This window comes from Bos indicus x Bos taurus, chromosome 20, assembly GCF_003369695.1.
Source record: "Bos indicus x Bos taurus breed Angus x Brahman F1 hybrid chromosome 20, Bos_hybrid_MaternalHap_v2.0, whole genome shotgun sequence".
NCBI lineage: Eukaryota > Metazoa > Chordata > Mammalia > Artiodactyla > Bovidae > Bos > Bos indicus x Bos taurus.
The window spans coordinates 36,053,404-36,079,451 of NC_040095.1; the positions used below are offsets into that span (position 1 = coordinate 36,053,404).

General features: G+C 42.3%; 1 long non-coding RNA gene across 1 annotated transcript in view; it reads right to left on the reverse strand.

The window, feature by feature from the left end:
* LOC113879183 overlaps positions 1-26,048 on the reverse strand; it is a 116,081-nt gene that overhangs the window by 20,383 nt on the left and 69,650 nt on the right. Inside the window, exon 2 of the long non-coding RNA XR_003507229.1 lies at positions 8,080-8,162. This is a non-coding gene — a long non-coding RNA (uncharacterized LOC113879183). The remainder of the gene's footprint in view (positions 1-8,079; positions 8,163-26,048) is intronic.

Genomic DNA, 26,048 nt, shown 5'->3' on the forward strand with positions numbered 1-26,048 from the left:
CGATGCCCAGCTCTCTACCCTGCTTCTGACTCCCCACTCCAACCCTAGGGCTCCTGGAACAATGGAGTTTTCTGTCTTCCCCACAGCCCCCTCATCACAGCAGCATTCTCTCTCCAGTTATCTTTTCAAAAATGTATCTTTTTTTTTTTTTTTTTAAATTATAGATACTTTCAGCATAGTTCTGGGCAAACCATAAAAGTCTTTTCCAACTCAGAGAACACAATATGTCAAGGGAAACACAGGCCTGGTCTAGAGTATGATTAGGGGACCATGAACCTATGGTGATTTAGGTACCAAAGATCAGAATAGCAGAAGGCTCTGGGAGGAAGGAAAAAGGAAGAGGAAGAGGAAGGATGTTGAACTGGTGAAGTAAGTTCGATCCAAAGACTCTGGGAAGGAGGGAGCTGCTGTAATCAATTGCTTTGATGTATTGGATGTCCTCTCTCTGTAAAGACACTACAATGCCATCAACAGCAGAGGACTGTCCCTGGCAGTGATGTCACTGCAAGTTCAGTCGACCTATCTTCAGGAGGCTCACAGCAATGGTAGATCTTAAATTATTAAGTGTGAATACGAGCATCAGAGTGGAAATTGTACACGCTACTGCAGACATAGCACAAATCATTTGCCTCAACCAGGATGGGGCAGTAGTGTCATGTTTTGGAAGAACAACTCAATCAGGATAGAAGTTCATCCTTTGAATGAGTACTTTCTACTCACATAACTCTTCTCATGCTGAAGAAGAGAGGCTTTATGTGAGAAGATCCATCTCCTCATCCCAAACCAATGTCAACTCAACAAAGAGCTCAATGATCTAACAGTTTATGCTATAACTTGATAAAACCACTTACCATTGCATCACAAATAATTCCATACTGGAGCTAAATCTCAGCAAGGTTATGTGAGAAAAAAATACATATTCTCGTGGTCACCCCTGGAAGTTTTGGGGATAATAGTATTCTACTTTCTTCAGACCTCTCTTCTGCCACCCTTTGTCACTATCACTTGAGATTCGGGTATGTCTGGTGACTCTCAGGAGGTATTAGCATGAAGGCCAAAGAGATCTCTCAGCCAGCTTCTCACTATTCACACAATTAGAAAGGTCTCTGTGGTTTTAGACTGATAGCTGTCCACTGGGTTCTCAATGTCCCTGTTTTAGGCTGGTGGCCTGAGAACTCATGCTTTTTCTAAGTTTCTGAAGGATGACATTAAGTTTCCTTCTTAAAATGTGGGCTCTGATGTACAGAAACAATTCAGGATGTTGGTACAACAATATGGCCAAAGCTGTCTACCCATTATCCTTTTCCTTATAACCAAACTAAATTTGATTTTATTCTGGAAAATAGTGTGCCCAGATCAAAGACTGTGCCTCTTAGCCACTCTCCCTTGCTGTTAGGAGTGGTCTCTGAGATGTATTAATGAGTGGCATTTGTCAGGTGGGACTTCAAAGGAAACTCCTTGAAAGGAGGCGCAGGCAGCTGATATATACCCTTCTGCCCTTTTCCTTTTCCCTGTCTAAAACCTAGAAGCGATAGCCAGAGCTATAGCAGCCGTCTTGGACCATGAGGTGACCCCGAAGATCTAAGGCAAGCCCTAAGGAAGGTCAAGAAGCAAGAAAGTGCCTGGAACACTATTGATCTTCAGGCATTCATCACAGCCCTGTTAAAAGACCTCCTTCTTTTATGCAGGAGAAAAATAAACCTGTATTTCAAGTCACTATTGTTTGTGTTATAAACTATCCTACCTAATTCTGATAAATGAAGAAAGTACTCTAGATCAATTCTCTGGAAATTAATTTATGTAAAGCATTCATCAATTTCTTTCACTTTCCCTTTACGCTTTCATCTTTGGGCTTCCCTGATAGCTCAGTTGGTAAAGAATCCGCCTGCGATGCAGGAGACCTGGGTTCGATTCCTGTGTTGGAAAAAACCAATGGAGAAGGGATAGGCTACCCACTCCAGTGTTCTCGGGCTTCCCTTGTGGCTCAGCCGGTACAGAATCCACCTGCAATGTGGGAGACCTCGGTTCGATCTCTGGGTTGGGAAGATCCCCTGGAGAAGGGAAAGGTTACCCACTCCAGGGTTCTGGCCTGGAGAATTCCATGGACTGTATGGAGTCAGAGTCAGACACAACAAGTCACTTTCACTTTCATCAATTTAGTAATGTGGTAAATTGTTTGCTTAAAACTTGTTTCTCATAATTATTTATGTAGTTTACATTAATTTCTATTTTGTTGGAGACTTTTAAAGATCGCTCTACTTGGGGATATGGTGATTTCTTGCTAGTGTTCACCATATAATGAATTTCAAGGATTTCATAACAATAAAGTAGGTCTATTTTTGTTTTTAATGTTAAACTTAAGATCACAGAGAAATAAAAGTTTAATGCCATAGGTTGACTAGGAATCTTTATATGTCCCCTTCAAGGATCACTGCTTTGTGTGGTGCAGGGGCTTGAGTAACTCAGTGAAGCTGTGAGCCATAGCATGCAGGGCCACCCAAGACAGATGGGTCATAGCAGAGTTCTGACAAAACGTGATCCACTGGAGGAGGGAATGGCAAACCACCCCAGTATACTTGCCGTGAGAACTTCTTGGCAGGAAAGCAACGACAAGCCTAGACAGTGTGTTGAAAAGCAGAGACATTACTCTGTCAACAAAGGTCCGTAGAGTCAAGACTATGGTCTTCCCAGTGGTCGTGTATGGTTGTAAGAGCTGGACAGTAGCAAGGCACAACGCTAAAGAATTGATGCCTTTCATCTGTGGTGCCGGAGAAGACTCCTGAAAGTCCCTTGGACAGCAAGAAGATCAAACCAGTCAATCTTAAGGGAGATAAACCCTGAATATTCACTGGGAGGATTGAGGCTGAAGCTGAAGCTCCAGTATTTTGGTCATCTGATGTGAACAGATGACTCACTGGAAAAGTCCCTGATGCTGGGAAAGATTGAGGGCAGAAGGAGACAAGGGCATCAGAGGATGAGATGGCTGGACGGCATTACCAATGCAACGAACATGCACTTGGGCAAACTCTGGGAGATGGTGAGGGACAGAAAGGCCTGGCATGCTGCAGTCCATGGGTTCACAAAGAGGCAGACATGACTGGGCGAATGAACAACAGCAACACTTTATATGTATCCTCCAAGAAGAAATATTCATTACCCTGTAAGTGCTGAGGAAAACATACACTCATGCATATACAGACAACCTAGACTCACATGTAAATTTTACATTTAAATACATACAGTTTTGGTTCGTCCATTTGACAAAATAAAGTTTCCACTTTATCTATGACAAACAAATTGCATTGAAAGGACAGTCATCCCATTCATAAAAGAAATACTCAGCTTTGGAGAAGGGCTCAGAAGTATCTGAAACGTCAAACACTTGTGAAATTGACATTCAGTAGAATGGCACTGAAAATGTGTACGTTAAGCAGGAAAGACAATGAATCCTGTTGAAAGGATGACCTCATCAGGTTTGGCATACCATTTCAGTTTCTTTGGGCTTCCCAGATGGCGCTAGCGGTATAACTTTTTCTGGACATTTTCTTTGTGTTGTTTTGAAGATTGGACACTATATTATGGACTATTTAGTTTCTTCCTGTGAATGGATAAGTCAATTGTTCTGCTATTTTTCTCAGCTTTGTAGAAGAGGAATGCTAACAACCTCATAGCACTGTAGCTAGGATGAGTTGAGATAATACTCACGTGAGCAGAGCACTGTCCCTCACATATAATAGACAGACGCTCGGTAACGACTTGCCTTCTTAGTGTTCATAAGGATGACGATATTGAACGAATGCAGGCTCCTGAAGTCGTCTGTGTACTAATTCTCTTCCCAGTTCCCTGAACAGCCTATCTTGGCTCTAGATCACTCTCTGGCACTCTTTGAGTAGCCTCATCAAGGCAAACAACTCTCATCATCAACTTCCAGTCTCAACTCTCGCCATTACCCGACCTGGCTACTTCTCCCAGTCTTACTTTGGCTTCATAAGAGCTCCTGGCACAGGCTGAGCCAGCCTCTCTCATGGCACACATCAGAGGACTCTATAGTTTCCCTGTTAACCTGTCAGTCTCCTCCTATTTATTCATCTTTGTATCTCCAGTGTCTGTTGTAATTATCTGACACTCTTGACAGATGCATTCTGCATGCATGCATGCTGAGTCACTTCTGTCGTGTCCAACTCTTTGCAACCGAATGGACTATAGCCCGCCACTATTGTCCATGGAATTCTCCAGGCAAGAACACTGGAGTGGGTTGCCATGCCCTCTTCCAGGGGATCTTCCTGATCCAGGGATTGAACCTGCATCTTATATGTCTCCTGCATTGGCAGGCAGGTTCTTTACTAGTAGTGCCACCTGGAAAGCCTCATTCTTGTGCATGTATATATATTCTTGTATAATCACACTAAAGACAACCAAAAGAGGCAAGTCTCCTCACTCTTCTTTTCTTTGAAAGTGAAAATGTCAGTCACTCAGTCGTGTCTGACTCTTTGTGACCCCATGGCCTGTACCCCACCAGGCTCCTCTGTCTATAGGATTCTCCAGGCAGAATACTGGAGTGGGTTGCCATTTCCTTCTCCAGGATGCATTCGGAGACTGTCACAAATCTCTATATTTTTTTGTAATTTCTTTTTTTTAAACCATCCAACCCAGTATTTTTAGGTTCCTTGTCAATCATTAATTCTATTCAGATAGCTTGAGTTCAAACCTCAGCTCCACCACCTACAAACAGAGACCTTGGGCAAGTCATTTCATTTTTTTGTGCTTCAGTTTCCTTATCTGTTCCATGCAGATAAGAACAGTTCCTATCTCATAGGGTTTTTACATGGATTAAATGTATCCTTTATAAGGACATAAAAAGTCCTTAAAACAGTGCCCAGTACATAGGAAACATTATGAGTGTTTACCCGTCTCCAACAGATATGTGCTGAGTGCCAACCTCACGACAGGCACTGTGCTAGATAGTGGGGGATACAGCAGTGGAGGGAAAACAGAGAATCCTGTCCTTCTGGGGCTCACACTATCCTAGCAGACTGCCTCAACTCTCCCTGCAGAGATCTGGATCTTATTTTTAATCAACACCCTAAGTGCTTTGATTCAGGTGGTCACTGAACCAAATTTTGAGAAACATTGGAAACTAATCCACCCCTGAGTAGGTAGGATTTAAATTCCTGCTTCAGTCTAACCACAAAGTGATGTATATCCTGAACTTTTGAGAAGAATCAAAACTTGAAACACCAAGGGGCTCAAGGACAGAGTCTGGCACACATGGGGGTGGGGAGGGGGGTGGAGTTCATTTGTAGAAAGGTTTGAGCCCATATACGTATGTCTGTGGGGGGATGAGGAGCACAGTGGCAGATGGAAGTCTCTCCAAGTAGTAACGATTCCAAGGTTGCTCTCTAGGAATCAGGTGCGGACCACGGACACAGTGAAGTTTGGAGAGTGGCTGCCAACTGTGCTCTTCCTTATCATCCCCAGAAAGACTAACTTGAAAACAACTGCTTTTAATTTATGTCTAGAATTGTTGACTCTTTCCTTAAAAGTGAATTGGTTGACAGTAGAATTCGATTCCAGCAAGTTCTAAATACACACAGGACTGTTCATCCATGATGAGTTGTCAATTTCCAGGGATATTTAGGACACTTCCTGTTTACCTTGACTTTGGCGTGATACTGGAGCAGACCTGCTGGTCACTGCCCCTTTTCCTCACAAACCTTTATTTTGTTGGGAGGTATAATGCTCCCAACTAAAAATCCACACTTCCCAGCACCTTTTGCAGAGTTCTAGCACAGGGGGTGAGAGCAGAAGTCTGACAGGTGAGCCTTAAGGAGGAGACACCTGCAGCATTTACATCTTTATACCCCCAGATCTTTCCAGATATCTCATCTTGGTATCTTTAAAGCATTGAGCCAAAGCCATTAACCACTTACTTCTGGACTTTTGGAAATGTGAGAAAAATGAAACTCCTAGTTTGCATAAACCACAGTTTGGGGGGTGTGGGGGGTGTTAGTTGTAGCTGAAAACATTTCCTGTTACAGAGAGCACAAAATAAACATCTCTGCTTTCCCATAAACAGCTTTCCTGCCTTGACTAATGATAAATACAGACCTATTTCTCTAGAAATATGTTGAACCACATGAAAATATAATTCTGTATTTTAGAGAAAAACAAAAAAATTTTTGATTTTCCTTCACATCTTTAAAATAACTTATTACTCTCACTACTTAGGTTATTGTTTAAATTCAATTCTATATAACAGAAATATATTGCTAATAAAAATCACATATTTTTTATATAAATTCAGGCATGAGAAAACCTTCAAAGGGCCTACAGCATTAGAAAACACCCAACACCAATCCTTATAAAATCACAGAGTAGGAATTACTTCATTTTTAATTGGTGGCTGAAAAAAGGGCAACTGTAGTTGAAAATTTCAGGAAATGTCTCTTGCCAAACAAACTTTTAGAAAGTTTCTAGGCCAAAAGTCTGTGTCACTAAAGTGGGAATAAGCAGAGACCACCATTTATTCTATCAAATGACTGGATTCTATCAGTTTGAAGGTCAACTGAGGTTAATGAACCCCACCTGTGTCCCTAAGGACCCTTATAAATCAACCTCATGTGGGGTCACTCATTAATGAAAAAATAACGAGTAGAAATCAATGTTTTTCTTCCTCCTGGGCAGCAGAGATACTGTTCACAAACAATTTCAAGGTACTTTTGAAAACAATGTCATACAATTTAGAGAAGCATTAAATTAAATATCTCCCCAGATACCTAATGGGATTTGATTCCAGGTCTAACTCTACACTGAGGGTAAGTACTTTTAACCTTACGTTTAGGTGTCTACGGCATATATCAGTACTAGAAATGAATAAATTCTGAATTAAATTTTTCCCATACAGAAAATTCAACTGCTGGTTCTTTCTATAAACTATGTCTTCAAAGGCCCAACACTATTTTTCCTCTCCTAATTGCTATTATGAGACAATAAATCTCTTCTATGGAAATAATGCAAATATAAATGCATGACATATGTAGGCCATGTGTTCTAGAAAATCCATAAAAATGTTTCATTTATGTTTTGATGAAAGCACAACAATTTTCCAAGAACATTAATCATTAATTTTGGAAATATAGGATTAGCATGTGATTTAGCTCAGTATTGGGATAGGGCTTAGTAAATATCTGTCAAAGATTCATTCATTCAATAAATATTTAGTGAGCCCCTACTAGGCTGAAATTTAAGTATCACATCTTCCCTGGCTTAAGTGGCATTTGTATGTAATAATGTGAAGGATATTCATATGACATTTTTAAAATATGCTATAGTTTAAGATTTTCTAAGCCAAAACATGCAAGAAAAATTATTTTAGGGATCAAGAAGGCTGTTTTACAGTAAAAGAGAACCATCCAGTCTTTTCTCATCTACAAACTTCCAAGATCTTGGTGAAGGCTTATTAGACTGAAAATAATAGGAAGAAAAGAAAATAACATAAACCTGTTGAAACTAGCTTAAGCAAATTTATGTACCTTAGGACAGGAAGTGTTGTTGAGCCTTACAAGGAATTAGACCAGAAACTGTAAAGCTGTCAGAAACAAAGTCAGTTTCTCCATCTCTCTGGGGCCACGTGATCTCGTTTCTGCTTTTGTCTGCATCGATCTGGTTTTTCCTTTTCTGCAGACCAGCTTTCTCTGCTTCTGCCTGAGACCCGGGCAGAAGTCTGGCTCAAAAGTTCAGCTGACTCTGTCCAGCACTTTAGAATCCTAATTCTAGATTCTGCAAAAAGAAGATTTGATTGGTTCACCCTGGGTTGGGTGTCCCACATTGGTCTAATCAGCTTTAACAATGAAGGAGAGGTCACACAATAAAGACATGCCATTGGATCCCTGATGGATGGTGGCAGGAGGGGTTGTCAGAGATGGGGAGTAAGGACCAGTCAGGTGCTTCCAAACTTTTTCTTCACTTGAACTCAAAGGGAAACATTTTCAGTTGTCGGCTTTAGTATAAAGGTAACAGTCTAATTCTCAACTTCACTCAACTTTGCAGAAAATCTACCAGAACAAATGCATTTCTTACCTAGAAAAAAGTTGCAATTCAGTCTTCTTTGGTCCTCTAAGGCAAAGTAGCTTCACTGAGCATGACAGAGCATCAGGCTTTTCCTAAGGAGATATAAAGAGTTGTGCATTCCTATGCAGTTTTAGCTTCATTCAAGTTTTTATGCACTTCAAGTATCTTGCACCTGGGAGTTTCCTTGTGTATTTCTGGAGTTCTTCAACCTGATTGCTCTCCTAAGACACATCACCCCACTTAGCTCAGTTCTCATGATTACACTGGCTTGGAAATCTGTACCTGCTACCATAGCATAATACAACCTTCAGAGACATTCCATCAATTCAAATTAAAGCCAAGAAGTCTAAATTGTCCCATCTTCCTGTATCCAAATCACTTTACATTTATTTCAAGTTTTCCAATTTCATTTTCTGGCACCAACTCTTTGCCACAAGGCAAACCCTTTTTTGTAGTTGGGTCAGGCTAACTCACCCTGGGAACATGGCAGCTAGATTCACTTTATGCCTTCTTCTTCCTACTTCAGAAATCATGTTAAAATTTTGCCTTCATTGCTCCAGCTCTTATAAACTGATCTTGGTGAAAAATTACAGAGTTGATGAATATTTAAAATGTACATGGAAACAGCCTGTTAAATGCAGCCTCCCCCCTAGACATGAGAAACTGACTTAACTCCCCTGTCCTCATCAGCCAATGTTTATCAGACAAGAGCAATGGGTACCTACTCTGGTGATGTGAGCACCACCACCTCCCCACTCCCAGGGTCTCAGACTTTCTCAAGAGACAAGAACCATCCCAGAGTAAAATGAATTTGAGCATGCATGTGTTTATGAAAAACACCATTTATTTAGCTCTTTTAAAGTTTATTCAAAACACATCTATGTAAATGATCTTACTTTATCCTTACAACAATTCCATGAGTGAAGCAATAACAATGATGGGTCAACATTATCCATCCCATTTTAAAGATGAACTAAACAAGGCTTGAAATAACTAGTTTTGTGAATTGGTTATAACCTTCTAAAGGAGATCTGTCTGATCTACAGAATGAATGGGTTGAACCAAGCAAGGCTTCCCTCAAGTCCCATCCAGCCCTATTTAATTTTTATTTATTATTTTCTAAACACAGTTTTGTGACAGGGTTAATGCTTAGAATTCAGACTCATATCCAGGTTCTTCAAAGAGGAATAGGGAGATTTAATGAGATTGAACAAATATAGGATGTTACAACTCAAAGTTGCTGAATTAGAGGTTCCATTTCTAAAGTTATGACAACATCCAGAGTGAAGTATAGAAGATAGTGTAAATAATTCTCAGGGTGAAACTCAACTTTTATTGGCAGAATCTTAGCAACAAGTGGAATATTTGAGGTAGAACCAAAAATAAGTTTATCTTTCAAGCTTTAAAATGGTCATGTTGAAAAATTCCATCCATCTTCCGGCCAAATGGCCCAACTAAAGTTACAAGTGCAGGTGGACTTGGAGCAATTTTTCAAAATGAAAAGGTTTTTATACAAGTAATGTAACTTTTACAAAGATCTTCTTTGGATCATGGCTTGCTGCCTGGGCCAGATTTAACTAACGGATCAAAGGCAGAACACTCTAAGCTCTGCACAGGACTGCTGAAATTCAGCTCTCGAGTGTGTGTGCTTGAACTGCAGTGGTTCTTACCCTCTGGGGCCCAGGGCCCATCACTCAGGGACATTGAGCCTCTCAGTTCAGGAAGCCTGTCACTGGATAACTTACTCTCCTAGACCAGCTGTGAACTCGGCATTGCTTGCTTTAACCATCAATAAATGAAAATTCTGGACCAAGTGACACAGTTGTATCTCAGTCATGATATCCAGTTTAGAAGGTCTGCTCATGTGATTTTTTTTTTTATTATGGGCTTACAATTGAAATAACTATTCATTTCCTCTTTCCAGAGTGTTTTTTTAAAGTAACTTTAATGAGATATAATTTACACATGGTAAAATCCACCCATTTAACAGGTACAGTGGTTTTTAGAATGTCCAGAATTGTGCAACAATCAGCACAACCTTCAACATAACCTAATGTTAGAAGATTTTCATCATCCGCAAAAGAAATCTCAAGCCTATTAACAATCACTCTCCAGTCCTTCCCACCCCAGCCCTAAGCAACTGCAATCTATTCTCTGGATCTCTGTCTTTGTAGAGCTGCCTATTCAATATATGGTCTTCTGTGACCTGCTTAAGTAGCATAATTCTTTTAAGGATCTTCCGTACTGCAGCATGTATCAGTACTTCATTCCTTTTTCACTACTGAATAATATTCCACACTGTATCATATTTTGTTCATCCATTTATCACTTCATGAATAGTTGGGTTGCTTCAATTTGGGGGCTATATAAATACTACTACTCTGAACAATCACATACAAAGCCTTGTGTAAACATATTTTTTCATTTATTTGTGGAGACACCCAGGAGTCAAGTTACTTTGTTATATAATAACTCTGTGATTAACATTGAGGACCTGCTACCATTTTCCTTTACCAGTTTATATCCCCACCAGTGGTGTGTGAGGGTTCTGGTTTCTCCACATCCTTGCCCACACTGGTCGTTGCCTGTGTTGTATATGTTGTCTTAATACAAATGGCATGTCTCTCCTAGCTGGCTCTTCATCGTAGTCTTGGTGCTCTAGAAGATGACTGTCCATCTCTTTGATGGTATTTCTTTGACGACTCCCAAAGTACCTATTTTGTACACTCCAATCAGACCACCCCAAAGATAACTGTAGAAAAGCTTCTTACTTTTGTATGATGTGATGACATCTTTTAACTTCATTGATATAGTTAGATTTTAATCATTTAATAGCTTTTGGTCTCCTTATCTCTGGGGCTCCATAGCTCCAAGATCCAAGTGCAAAGAAGAGGAGATTATTCAGCCAAAAAAGAGGTTCAGACTTCTCCAAAACTGCAGTTAACTCACAAACTCATACTATAATCACTACTAAGTATTTTGATTTGTAATACTGGTACTGCCTGGCATTTATATTTTTAAATCAAGGATGTAATCTAATACTGTAAAGCATCATTTCTCAAAATGTCTGTGATGTCTGTGAGCCACCTGCATCAGAATCACCTGGAAGGAGAGGTGGCTTTGCTGCTTATCATATGCCCCACTCCACTCCCAGGATATCACACCGGAATCTCTAGAAGTGGAATACAGGAACACGCACTTCTAACAAGAGAAGAGGGGAGTCTGGTGCACCGTATCATTTGAGAATCTCTGCTATCAAACCCGAAGGATGTGTCTGAATTTGGTTCTGGAGAAAAGAGTAGAAGAGCTCAGGGCCACAAGCCACAGAAGTTGTTTTTATACACACATACCCCAGCTGGCTTAGTGGTAAAGAATCCACTTGCCAATAGAGGAGACATGGGTTCAATCCCTAGGTGGGGAGGAGCCCCTGGAGGAAGAAATGGCTCTATTATTCTTGTCTGGAGAATTCCATGGACAGAGCAACCTGGCGGGCTACAGTCCATGGGGTCACAAAGAGTCTGACACAACCGAGCAACAGAGCTCTACTACCTTAGATGTGCACACACACCATCTAAGGTAGTAGTAGGGCTGAATGGGAAAATATAGCCTAGCAACCAAGGGCACAGGCAGCAGTTCTCTTACAAAGGAGAATCTTAGAGGCAAGACCCTTCGCTGATTTGAGGCGGGTCAGGGTGTACACAGGCTTTCCTGGTGGCTAAGACCATGAAGAATCTGCCTACAATGTGGGAGATCCAAGTTCCATCCCTGGTTTGGGAAGATCCCATTGAGAAGGAAATGGCAACTCACTCCAGTATTCTTGGCTGTAAAATCCCATGGACAGAGAAGCCTGGTGGGCTACAGTCCATGGGGTCACAAAGATTTGGACACAGTTGAGTAACTAACACACACACACAGGGTGTACACACCATCCTGAATTTAAGGTTTGGGACTATTGTGTCCTTCACCTTGAGCTCAGACCCTTCAAGAAGACTTGGATTGTGGTTCTCTTGGTAAGTAGAAGTGGAAGATCCACGATGTGAGACCCAGGACCTGGGTTGAGTGGCCAAGAGAAGACTTGAGATGCAGGAAAGAACTAACAGAGTAGTTCTCCCAACTGGGCTCTTCAGGTGAGTCTGTTGTACCCTCAGTTCAGTCACTCAGTTGTGTCCAGCTCTCTGAGACCCCCATGGACTGCAGCACACCAGACCTCCCTGTCCATCACCAACTCCCAGAGTTCACTTAAACTCATGTCCATTGAGTCGGTGATGCCATCCAGCCATCTCATCCTCTGTCGTCCCCTTCTCCTGCCTTCAATCTTTCCCAGCATCAGGGTCTTTTCAAATGAGTCAGTTCTTCACATCAGGTGGCCAACCTAACATCTGACAACTTCTCCTATCCAACCTGAAGTATGTGTGGAGCAGCACAGACACCTCTGGAGGAGCAGCATGTGGGCATGTCTCTGGGATTTACCTCCCAGTCCCCGAAAGAGAGGGGATCTGGAGACTGGTAGCAGCTGCAGCGGGCAGAAGAGTCGCAGCCAGTGAGCCACGACCACTGCTCCAGAGTGCACCTCCCCACTGACTGTGGGCACGGTGATGACTAGGGAGCTGCTCCTGGCAAAGTGGACTTTCTAGGGCTGTGTTCAGGGGCGGAAGGCAGCTAGGCAGCTCTTAGCAGCAGAAGGTCCCAGAGCCTATAGCTGTCAGGGTGGCAGCAGCAATGAGAAGAGAACAGCCATTCCTCACACTGGAGAAGAAACATAACTTCTCTCTCCGAATCCCACACAAGTGGCCAAAATCCCATCCCAGCAGCTGCAGCCAAGGGTGGGTTCTGAATCCAAAGGGCTGGCCCAAGGCAGGAGGACCCTGTGAGGTGAATATGAGCTAAAATCCCACCTGCGGACATCCATGAAGCTCGGAGGTCAACTCCGCAAAGGGCTGATGTGAGCTGCTAAGTGGGCAGGGTCAGAAGGCAGAGGAAGTCTGGATTGAAATCAATGAGGCTGATCCCAGGTGACAACTGTGGGCATTACCAAGGAGTGGGTTCCTTGATCCACTGGCAGGTGAGGGCACAGAGCTGGGGAAAAGCACAGATGGGCTGGGCACTAATGTTCCCCATGGTTTGTGAAGCTGGTCCCTGCTAAGAGCTTACTGGGGAGGAGAGACATCAGGACTGAGTTTTTCCTGCACCTGGCATATTCCAAGGAGACACGAGGAGCAAGAAAGGAATTCTCAGACTCCTAAGTACTGGGCTTGTCAGTCAGTAGAAGCCCAGAGTGGCTGATCACCATTTGAATTCCCCACCAGGGTCAGAAGTGGGCTTCCCTGATGGCTCAGTTGGTAAAGAATCCACCTGAAATGCAGGAGACTGCCTGCAATGCAGGAGACCCAGGTTCAGTCCCTGGGAAGATCCCCTGGAGAAGGAAATGGCAACCCACTCCAGTATTCTTGCTTGGAGAATCCCACGGTCAGAGGAGCCTGGTGGGTTACAGTCTATGGGGTCACAAAGAGTCGGACATGACTGAGCACAGGGTCATAAGTATAAACCTACTGAGTTTATTGCTTGGAAGATTCTCACACTCAATTTCTGTTAAGTGTGTGCATGCACATATACACACCCTCACTCAGACACCCACCCATGAGTACACACACCCATAATCAGATTCCACAGATTTACAGCGCTGCTCTAGAGAATCTAGAAATGAGGTGATGCCCGATCTTACCTGAGCGAAAATTCTTTTTCAGCCAAGAGATAAAGGGAGGAAGATAGCTTTGTCCTCAGTAAGACTAGCTGGGGCTGGGATGCCAAAACTCTCTCACCTGGAAACCTCCCAAGATCAGGTTCCTCTACCAAACTTGAACTATTTCCTGGTCTGAGCTGACCCTAAAATACCAGAAGTACCCCAGAGCTCCTGGCATTTTCGTATTTCCAGTAATTTGTGGTGTTGAAAAATCTTTGAGGGGAAAAAAGAACACAGGGAGTGATTTCATGATAGGAAAACAAAAACAAAAAATTCCCCTCAAATGGGGGTGGGAGGATGGGGTGTGGGGTGGGGGTGGGGTGAGAAGTTGAGCTAGATTTCTACTTTAATTTTAGAAAACAGTTCATGTCTGCATTTTCTTTGCTCCAGCCAGCTGTCTAGGGCTTGGAGCCTGACAGTAAGGCCGTTGCCCCTCAGGTCAGGCTGTGGATCCAATTATGATCCTCCGTCAATTATGCTGCTTCAAGGTTTCAGGCTTACTTAAAATCATTACTTGGGAATCTTAATGTGAACAGAGGCTTAAATGTGGCCTCCTCCCGGTGCTGCCCAAGAAGGCTGAGCGGGACTGAGTGGTGAGCGAGTGCTGATAACTGGAGAGGGGTGAATTTATGAAGTGAGCAGCTCATCAAAAACACAAGTCACTCCGAATTCATCGAAGCAGGTGCGAAATGACCAGGTTTCAACAGCTGAAGCAGGATGATACTTTGTAATAAGAGAAGCCATCGCTGAGACAGGGTCGAGCGGGAGCAAGACTAATCAGGGCATGCTGTGGTAAGGCCAGCGCTCCGGAGCTGGAGAGCCCACGCGGATGTGACCCGCCCGCGCTCCTTGAAGAATGCGGGGTGGGAGCTGAGTGGGAGGAGGGTGGGAGGGGTGGGGGCGGAGGCTGCAGACCCCATGACCCCAGCAGCAGAGGGCGACGAATGCCATAGGCTGCACGCTGCAGGCTGTTACTAGAGTCAATAAAAATACTGGAAATGCATTCTCAATCTTTTGCAAGCCCCAAAATATGAGAATGGTTTTCTCTTTCTTGCAAAAGATGAAGTCAAGAATAAGCCTGTTGTATGTCTTGCATTTTAAATGTTTAGTCTCCTTAAAAGTAATTCAGAATGCAGGGCAAGCATTTCAGTTTGTTTTTTTTTTTTTCTTTTAGAGAGCACACGAAGCTAATAAAGCAAGGGGATTTTATTGGTGATGCTGTTTGGAGCTGAGTAAAATCACTTAAAAAAAATGTGATGGGATACAAATCTGAAGGGCATGGGGTCCAGAAAAATGGAGAGTGGAACAGTCTGACAACACATGTATCCCCATATCCCCCCACAGCCACACTCTAGAGGAACCACATAACTAGAGGAGGAGAAGAAATTGGTCCATAAGCTGAATGTCAGCCACCATCAGCCTCCAGTGTTGGGCAGGTTGTTTACTATTTGTTTTTAATAAACAAAAATACTGTGAAATGCTATGGAGGAAATACAGTGCTCCAAGGACACTCAACCTAGGGGGTGTTCTTACAAACCAGACATGTGAAGTGGTGCAAAATTAAGCTGTTGTTTTGCTCTTTTTGTTTTTCTTTTATAAACTCAGATTCTGCTCTTGAGAAGTCAGAGTTTCAGGCAGGACCAACTACATCATTTTCTGGGCCCCAGGAAAAGTCAAAGTTCAGGGTTCTGTTCCAAAATTAGTAAGAATTTCAACGCGGTGACAACAGAGTATCAGCCAAACATGGGGGCCTTTGAGAGGCTTCTGTGGCTTCAAACATCACTTTACACTTTTTTATCTTTAGGTATGATGCCCAAGGGTGGTCAGACCTTTGTTGGACAAGGCAGCCTGAAGGAACTCTGCTACTTTGCTGGAGGCATTGCCCCTCCGCCCCTGCCAGGCCAGTCAACGAAACCATGAGGTCTCAGCCACAAAACCAGGGAGGCAAAGTGGCTCACTGACCTGCAGCCATAGAAAAGACTGGGGTTTCTATTTCAGTTCCTAAAAGTAACATTTGTTGTAGGATTTGTCTAATTATATAAAAAAGACATATCTAACAAATAAAATAAAAAAAAAAACACCTAAAGAAAATAAAATCACCTGTAATCCAAATACTGCGATACAACCACTGGTCACACATTGTTATGTATCCTAATGTTTGCTTATGTATTTTTCCCGTGTGTGTGTGCATGTGTGTAATTTTACAAGGCTGGGATCATACTCTTATATTTTATAACCCTTTCCACCTCTTTATTTTACTATCTCTCCTTGTCACTGAATGATCCTCAATAACTTTTTCAAAAAAATTTTATCAGAGTATGTGAGTGAAAGTTGTGTCCAACTCTTTGCAACCCCATGGAAGCCCAAGAATACTGGAGTGGGTAGCCTGTCCCTTCTCCAGTGGATCTTCCCAACCCAAGAATTGAACCAGGGTCTCCTGCATTGCAGGAGGCTATGAGGGAAGACAGCAACCCTTCATAGCTATAGTCAGAGTATAGTTGATTTAAAATGCTGTATTGGTTTCTGCTTATAGCAAAGTGTATCAGTTATAAAATACATATATCTACTCTTTTTAAAAATCATTTTCCCATATAAGTCATTATAGAGTATTGAGTAGAGTTTCCTATGCTATATAGTAATCCTTATTGTTATCTATTTTATATATAGTGGCATGTATATGTCAGTCTAAATCTCTCAATTTATCTCTCCCTCACTTTCCCATCCTGGTAACCATAAGTTTGTTTTCTACCTCTATGACTCTATTTTGGTTTTGTAGATAAGTTCATTGGGCTTCTCTGATAGCTCAGTTGGTAAAGAATCCACCTGCAATGCAGGAGACCCCAGTTTGATTCCTGGGTCAGGAAGATACGCTGGAGAAGGAATGGGCTACCCACTCTATATCCTCAGGCTTCCCTTGTGGCTCAGCTGGTAAAGAATCTGCCTGCAATGTGAGAGACCTGGGTTTGATCCCTGGGTTGGGAAGATCCTCTGGAGAAGGGAAAGGCTACCCATTCCAGTATTCTGGCCTGGAGAATTCCACGGACTGTATAGTGAGGAGGGGGGGTGGGTCGCAAAGAGTTGGACATGACTGAGCAACTTTCACTTCACTTCAAATAAGTTCATTGGTATCATTTGTTTTATATACTGCACATGTGATATCATATGGTATTTGTCTTTGTCTGACTTACGTCACTTAGTATGATAATCTCTAGGTCCATCCATGTTGCTGCGAATGGCATGATTTTATTCTTTTTCATAGCTGCATAATATTCCATTGTATATTACCATATCTTCTTTATCTACTCCTCAGTTAATGGACATTTGCTTCCATGTCTTGCCTACTGTAAACAGTGTTGCTATGAAATTTGGGGCTCATATATCTTTATGAATCACAGTTTTTGCCAGATATATGCCCAGGATTGGGATTGCTGGATTGTATGGTAGCTCTATTTTTTAAAGAAATATCCATACTGTTCTCCATAATGGTTGTACCAAGTTACATTTTCACCAACAGTGTAGGAGGGTTCCCTTTCTCTACCCTCTCCAGCGTTTATTATTTGTGGACTTTTTGATGATGGTCATTCTGCTAGTGTGAGGTGACACCTCATTTGTAGTTTTGATTTGTATTTCTCTAATAATTAGTGATGTTGAGCATCTTTTCATTAATCACTTAATTTTTAGGGGTTGTACAGTAATCAAATTATACAGAGAGAAAATTTTAAATATTTATAGCACGAAGTATTTAACAATGTTTTGTGTATATGTAATTGATATTTATAGTTTAATATATACACATACATGTGTAGACACACACCAAAATACACTTACACTGGACTATGTGAATTTGGTCATTATTCAGAAAAACAACACCACTTATGTCTGGTCACACTGATCAGGCTGAAAATAAAACTCTGTTTACTATGCAGCATTTAAAAACAAGGAGGCAAATTCATTTTTTCAATCATAACTTAAAAAAAAAAAACGGGTATACCCAGACTCTGGAAAAAATCTTTCTACTTAATTGGCACATTTTGTCAAATAATTCGTTCACTGAGTAGAATTCTGTTGGGTCTAATAAGTAAATGGCATTTCTTGATATTCCAAAGCGATGATTCATTTGGAATTGACAAATGTTCACCAAGGAGATAACCAGCAATATTCCTGCTCATTGCGCTGGAGTATTTCCTCATTCAGTCACGCAGGCGGGGGCGGCAAAGAGCCTCCAGATTAAAAAGAATACTGCTAATAATATACCAGAATGTTTCTAGGCATGGAGAGATGTTTCAGAAGTGGCTTTTCATTTCAACATTCTTTCAACAGTTCAGTCAACTTCTCATAAAATTAATGGTAAATACTTTTTTAAGGGGTGGGTGTGTGCTGGTATTTTTGTGTGATTTGTTTTGTGTTATTGAAGTGTGCTACGCTGGCAAATGCTCAGCTATAAATGCCATTCTTCATAAACATGAGCTGGGCGCTGATACATGGCTTTGCAGTCCTCTCTGAACAGCAGTTTTTGCTGCTTTCGGCTGCCTTCCTCCCTCAGAGCACGTGTGTGGCAATAAGGACCGGAGATGGGGAGGCCTTGAAATTGTCATGGAAACAGAATCCCCCCTCCATATGCAGAACTGGCAGATCAGCAGTTTTCTTGTGCCAGGAGCTGACCTGCATCTTCTCATTAACCCTCCGGGAGCCCTCTTAGGTATTATTAGTTCCATTTTTAGAGTAAAAAAACTGAGTCAGACCAGGCAAGTGGGCCTTGCCAAAAGTCCTGCCCACTGTTAGGTGGTAAACTGAGATGGGAATCAAATCTAATTATCTAAGCAACATTTACTTTTCTGACTTGTCTGCTCCCATCTCCTTGGAGGGACAAAAACAGGGACCCACCTGGTCCTGATTCTTTGACGTATCCTGAGAGCAGTTCTGGTGGATGGTGGTATGTGGTAGCTTTCAGAACGATTTTTTAAATTTTTTCACATGACAGTGGGTTTCCCATGTGGCACTGCAGTAAAGAATCTGCCTGCCAATGCAAGAGATGCAGGTTCGATCCCTGGGCTGGGAAGATCCCTTGGAATAGGAAATGGCAACCCACTCCAGTATTATTATCTGGGAAATTCCATGGACAGTGGAGCCTGGTGGGCCACAGTCCATGGAGTCTCAAAGAGTTGGACAGGACTGAGCAGCACCGCAGCAGCAGCATATGACAGCATTCACTAGTGGCCAGCTGCTTGTCATGTGCATGCCTTTAAAGATTATATCGTGGGCTGGACAACCCTAGAGGAACAAGCTGACATTCTCCTAGTGATCTTAACAGCAACCTAGAGTTTCACACTTTCTGTAAAAGATGAAAAAAGAAAGTAGAGTGTGTGTGTATCTATAGAATAACCATGAAACAATGGGGCCGGGGAAGAATCTGGATGATAGAAGGAGCAAAAGGCTTGGGAACTCCACCCAGTAATATGATAAACCGGAAGCGTGCCCTCCCTCACAGCCCCACACCAATGCCATAGACCCCATTTGATCTATTTCTACAGGCTTCCCTATCACACTTGTACCCACATCCATCCACACCATCTGTTTCACAAATATGCACCTCTACAAAAATCCTGTGATATTCTGCAGGACTAAAGTGGTTGCTCTAAGGGTTCTAAAATCCTTTCTGGGCTAGATGATTTCTGAGGATCAAAGTCCAGCTTCAGCTGAGCAGAGAGGCTGCCAAGTTAGATGGGGTCATAAATAGACACTTCTCCAAATAAGGCATACAGATGGCCAACAAGCACCTTGAAAGATATTCATCATCACTAATTATTAGAGAAATGCAAATCAAAACTGCAATGATTGATCAGAATGGCCATCATTAAAAAGTCTACAAATAATAAATGCAGGAGAGGGTGCAGAGAAAAGGGAACCCTCCTACACTTTTGATGAGAATGTAAATTGGTTTAGCCACTATGGAGTAAGTGGGCTCCTCAACAAACTAAAAATAGAGCTTCTATATGACTCAACAATCCCAATCCTTGGCATATATCTGGAAAAATCTACAATTTAAAAAGATATATGCACCTCTGTGTTCATAGAAGCCCTATTTACAATAGACAAGACATAGGAACAACCTGCTGCTGCTGCTAATTCGCTTCAGTCGTGTCCGACTCTGTGAGACCCCATAGACAGCAGCCCACCAGGCTCCTTTGTCCCTTGGATTCTCCAGGCAAGAACACTGGAGTGGGTTGCCATTTCCTTCTCCAATGCATGAAAGTGAAAAGAGAAAGTGAAGTCGCTCAGTCGTGTCCAACTCCTAGCGACCCATGGACTGCAACCTACCAGGCTCCTCCGCCCATGGGATTTTCCAGGCAAGAGTACTGGAGTGGGGTGCCATTGCCTTCTCTGAGGAACAACCTAAATGTTCATTAATAGATAAAGACAATGTGGCATACACATACACACAATGGAATACTACTCAGTCATAAAAAGGAATTAAAATATAAAAAGGAATGAAGTAATGCCATTTGCAGCAACATGGATGGAACCTGAGATTATCATACTAAGTGAAGTAAGTGAGACATAGAAAGACGAATATACAATATATCTTTTTTATGTGGAATGTAAAATACGACACAAATTAACTTATCTAGGAAACAGAAACAGATTCATAGATATAGAAAGCAGACTAGTGACCTCGCTGAGAGGGAAGGGAGAAGGGGAGGGATGGATTGGGAGTTTGGGATTAGCAGAAGCAAACTATTATATACAGAATGGAAAAGCAGCAAGATCTTTCCTGTATAGAAGAGGAAACTATGTTCAATATCTTGTAATAAACCAAACTGGAAAGGAATATGATAAAGAATATATACATATGTATAACTAAATCGCTTTACTGTGCAGCAGAAATTAACACAACATTGCAAATCAACTATATTTCAATAAAATAATTTAAAAAAAAATCAAGTCCGGTGGGGTCTGAGTATCCTTCCCTGGAGGTCAGGGACTGCATCAACCGCTGCCTCCACCATCCCAGTACCTGTGAGCCGAGTCGTTCCAGTCATGTCTGATTCTTTGCAACACTATGCACTATGGCCTGCCTGGCTCCACTGTCCATGGGGTTCTCCAGGCAAGAATACTGGAGTGGGTTGCCATGTTTTCTTCCAGGGGATCTTCCCAGCCCATGGATCAAACCCGCATCTCTTATGTCTCCAGCATTGGCAGGCGGGTTCTTTACCACAGCACCACCTGGGAAGCCCACCATCCTAGTATTCATTCCAGTACTCATTCCCAAATACACACCCTGGATTTTGCTCCCTACACCCAGGTACATCCTGTGCTCAGCAAGGAAACCATTAAGACAAGTTAGACCAAGGAGCCATTCTTCTTACCTGGTACCACCACAGTGCCAGTGAGAAGGCCTGGAAAATGCATTGAACTCCTGTGGACAGGCATGAATGGTAAAGAGGCATTGATACTCTCTCAGTAGCTGTAGGCTTTTACTCCAGCCCCATCTAGCACCATCTAACCAACAAGTGCTCCTAAACAGTTCTTCAACAAAGAAGTTCTGTGACTCGTGGAATCACATCACCTGGAGCTTGTTGGAAATACAGACTCTCAAGTCCCACCCCAGACAATAGCATCAGCTGGTGACCCAATCCCAGATGATGTACATAAAATTTAAGCTGAGATTCTCCATTCTAGACTCCATCTGATCTAGTCTATCTAGAAAGATAGGGCTTGGGGAGGTCATCAACCACGGCTGCACGTTAGCCTGAAGGGACCAAACAATAGATCCCACCATTGGATTCTGATTTAATCTGGGGCATGGCCCAGGCAAGGATATGTCTCCAAAGTGCCCCCATAAGGTTGCCAGATTTAAGAAATAAAAATACAGAATACCCAATTAAATTTGAATAAACCACATTTTTTTAAAAGTATATGCTAAGAATTGATGCTTCTGTACTGTGGTGTTGGAGAAGACTTGAGAGTCTCTTGGACTGCAAGGAGATCCAACCAGTCCATTCTGAAGGAGATCAGCCCTGGGATTTCTTTGGAAGGAATGATGCTAAAGCTGAAACTCCAGTATTTTGGCCACCTCATGCGAAGAGTTGACTCATTGGAAAAGACTCTGATGCTGGGAGGGATTGGGGGCAGGAGGAGAAGGGGATGACAGAGGATGAGATGGCTGGATGGCATCACTGACTCGATGGACGTGAGTCTGAGTGAACTCCGGGAGATGGTGATGGACAGGGAGGCCTGGCATGCTGCGATTCATGGGGTTGCAAAGAGTCAGACGTGACTGAGCGACTGAACTGAACTGATGCAGTATTTGGGACATACTTACAGTAAGAAATTCTTCCTGTTTATCTGAAATTTAAATCTCACTAGGCATCCTGGGTTTGTTGGCAACACAGTCCCCAGGTGATGCTAGTATACTTCTAGGGTTGAGGACCTCTGCAATAAAGAAACCCATTGTTATACAATACCTACCCTGGAATTTCCCCGAATGGTTCTGATTTCCCATATTCTCTCCCAAGGTGGTCATGCCTCAAACTTGTGGAAGGAAAGCCTTTGTCATTGTGACCCTGAGTATCATTAAGCCTGAGGAAGTCTAGTAACATCAATGGATGAAGAAAGAGGGTTGCCAGGTGACCAGTGTATATAGCATATGTCCTGTATTTAATGATTTTGTCCTGTGTCATATATTGACCTTGTCAGAACTCTTCAAATGTCCTGTGTTCAACTATTTGGGGAATAAATTACAAAAATTTGGCAGTCAAAGCTATATTTCAAATTGCAAATATAGGGTGCCCTATATATTTTTATTTGCAAAATAGGACAACTCTATGGAGAAATCACTTTGCTTAAATTCCTGGGGAATTTATCCTGAGAAACTTGCCCTTTCTGATTTGGCACTTGTCTGAATCTCTGTTAAGGTTTTGTACTCCAGACCTCTGAACTTCAGCAGGTCAAGTCTGCTAGAAAAATGTGGCTACTCTACTAGCTAAGAATTCAGTTCATTCTTTGCTGTTTCTGTTATTTAAGTTGAATTTAATAGTTCGGCACTTGACTCACTCATATATCACACATGGGATAAATTAATATTGACAGACATTTGTTGCTAATAAATGATCCAAAACTTCTTGGTTTTTTCCTTCTTGCATTATTTTGAAAAGAATAAAATTATGACAAGCAATGGCTATAACAGAAGAGAAGTGAGACCCATAGATAAGCCAGGATGGACATGAAATGACTATGGATTGCTGGCTTCCAGATGGACCCTAGGGCTGTAGATGCTACAGAAGAGATGGGAGGTTTGATGGATCTCGACTGTGGTCAGCCAGATAACACAAACATTGTGAGAAATGCTCCGGGAGAGTCTTGATGAGGACCCAGTAGCTGGGGGTGGGCGTGGGCTGGGGATGGTGATGGCCTTATGTGAGAGAGAGCCTGGGACACGGCTGAAGCACCAGCCAGCCTCCAGGAGACAGTTTTACTGGTGTCACTTTTTTCCCTTCATGTTACCTGGCATGGTTTGTGCCCTCATTCTCACTGTGGCCCAGGAAATAGCAGATACAAAGTCTGAATTTGCAAGCTGGATGTTCAGGTTGAAGAATTATTCCAGCAGGCACTCAAGAAAGTCTGAAGAGATGAAAAGAACGAGAGGAGAGTTAGATATGAAAGATAAGCAGAAATGTCAACACCATTCTAATAGGAATCTCAGAAAGAAAAGTGAGCACACGCAGAGGGAAGGAAATAGTGGGTCTAGCGGACAACAAACAAGCACATATTCAGAAGGTTTAAAACGTGGTTAAGAGGTGCTAATATGTATCAGTATAACTATTATGTTCATATTCAATAATGGTACTAATGTATATACATGTATAAGGAGGGTATGGCAACCCACTCCAGTATTCTTGCCAAGAGAATCCCAAGGACAGACGAGCCTGGCAGGCTACAGTCCACAGGGTTGCAAAGAGTCAGACATGACTGAAGCTACTGAGCATGTACGCACGCATATACATACATACCTTCATTTCCAACAAATGAAAGTTGTATTTTTTCAAGGTCATATGAAACTTCACAAAAATTGGACATGCTCTTGGCTAAAAAAAAAGATTTCAGGCATCAATGTCACACAGATCCAGTGCAATAAAATTAAAAATTCATATAGTTATTTAAAATTCCATATGTCTGGAAACCAAAAAAAAAAAATACCACTAAAGAACATTTGGGTCTAAGAGAAAATCAGATAGAAAAATTATTAAAAATATAGAGCCTTACGGCAAGGAAAGCTTTGTGGTTTAGACGCTAAGTCGTGTCCGACTCTTGTGACCCCATGGACTGTAGCCTTCCAGGTCTCTCTGCCCATCGGACTCTCCAGGCCAGAATACTGGAGCGGGTTGCCATTTTTTTCTCCAGGGGATTTTCCTGACTCAGGGATCGAACCCACATCTCCTGCATTAGGAGGCTGATTCTTTACCACTGTGCCATCTGGGAAGCCCTTAGAGGGGTGGGGAGATCTTTAAATATATGTAAACAAAGAACAAGAAAGATGGAAAATGAGCTAAGTATTCAACTCATGAATGTAAGGAGTAATAGAGCATACATAAAGAAATAAAAAGGAAGAAAATTAGAAAGATAACGGGTACAAACTAAGAGAGAAACAGAGAGAATAATAACTATGAAAAGTGAAAGCTGGTTTCTTGAAAAACTGATGATTAAATGGGGGCATATGTGTGCTCAGTTGCTCAGTAGTGTCTGACTCTTTGCAACCCCATGGACTATATAGCCTGCCGGGCTCCTCTGTCCATGGGATTTCCATGGACAAGAATACCCACACAAGAATACTGGAGTGGGTTGCCATTTCCTCCTCCAGGAGATCTTCCCAACCCAGGGATATAACCCAAGTCTCCTGGGAATTACAAATAATATAAAGAGAGAAAAGAACTTATAGAAATATCAGTTTTTTAAAATATTATAAAATAATAAGCAACTTAAGGACAGCAGACTTGAAGTATATATATTCGTATGTAGCTGCATAGAAAGATAGATGGATAGTTATACAACAATGGTTCTCAAAATGTGATTCTGGGATTAGTAACTGCATCACCACCTGGAAAATTCTGGAAAATGCAAATACTGAGGGTCCTCCCTAGACCTACTGACTCAGAAACTGGGAGTGGAGCCAGGAATCTGAATTTCAATATACCTCCCTGCCTTACCCCAGGAGATTCTGATACCTGCTAGAGTTTGAGAACATTTGGGAGAGGTGATAAGGGCTATGGAGGGAAAAGCAGGGGGATGGAATACAGCAGAGACAGACTTGTTCTTTTAAATAGAATAATTAGGGAAGGCCTCGCTGAGATCAGTGACTTTTGAGTAAAGCACTAGCAGAGATAAGGAAGAGATTAAACAGATATATGAATAAAAAGTGTTCTTAGGCAGCAAGTTCCAAGGCCCTGAGGCAAGATTATGCTTAACAGGTCCAAGAAACAGCAAAGATGTCAGTGTAGCTGGAGCAGATGAGCCAGGGAGAGAGTACTAGGAAATGGAGTTAGAAAACTAGAAAGGCGAAGAGGGAAGGGTCTGTGGAGCAGATATCGCTGGTCCTATGCCTGATTCATTCACTGTGTGTGGATTCTGCGTGCGTGCTCAGTCGTGTCCAGCTGTTTACGATCCCATGGACTGTAACTCGCCAGGCTCCTCTGTCCATGGAATTTCCCAGGCAAGACTACTGGAGTAGATTGCCACTTCCTACTTCAGGAAATCTTTCTTGACCCAGGGATCAAACCAGCACCTCCTGTGTCTCCTATATTTGCAGGCAGATTCTTTACCACTGCACCATCTGGGAAGCCCCTAGATGAGAACATTTCCCATCACTCTGGATGCACTTTGTTGCACAAGCTGATCTTATTCCTTAAGGACTCTTAAAGTCATTCACCACAGGGGGAATTTATGTAGGGAACTAATTACAAGAGGATGGAGTCATGGAGAAGCCACATATATGGGTCAAACACCATACGTGGCACCCCAGAACTCCCCCAAATATTATACTTTTTTGCAGCCTGGTGCCAGGCCAGGCTGTCTCTGGGCCTCTTCAGGACCATTCTTGGTTCTTGCTACATGTCTAGCTGAGCCTCTTGCTCCCTGCTTCTAAGGAATGGTAGGAAATTTCAATGTGACTACTCATTCATTCCTCATTTTGGTGAAAAGGCAAAATTACTTCTGGAAGTAGTAGTAAACTGACCCAGAGGGA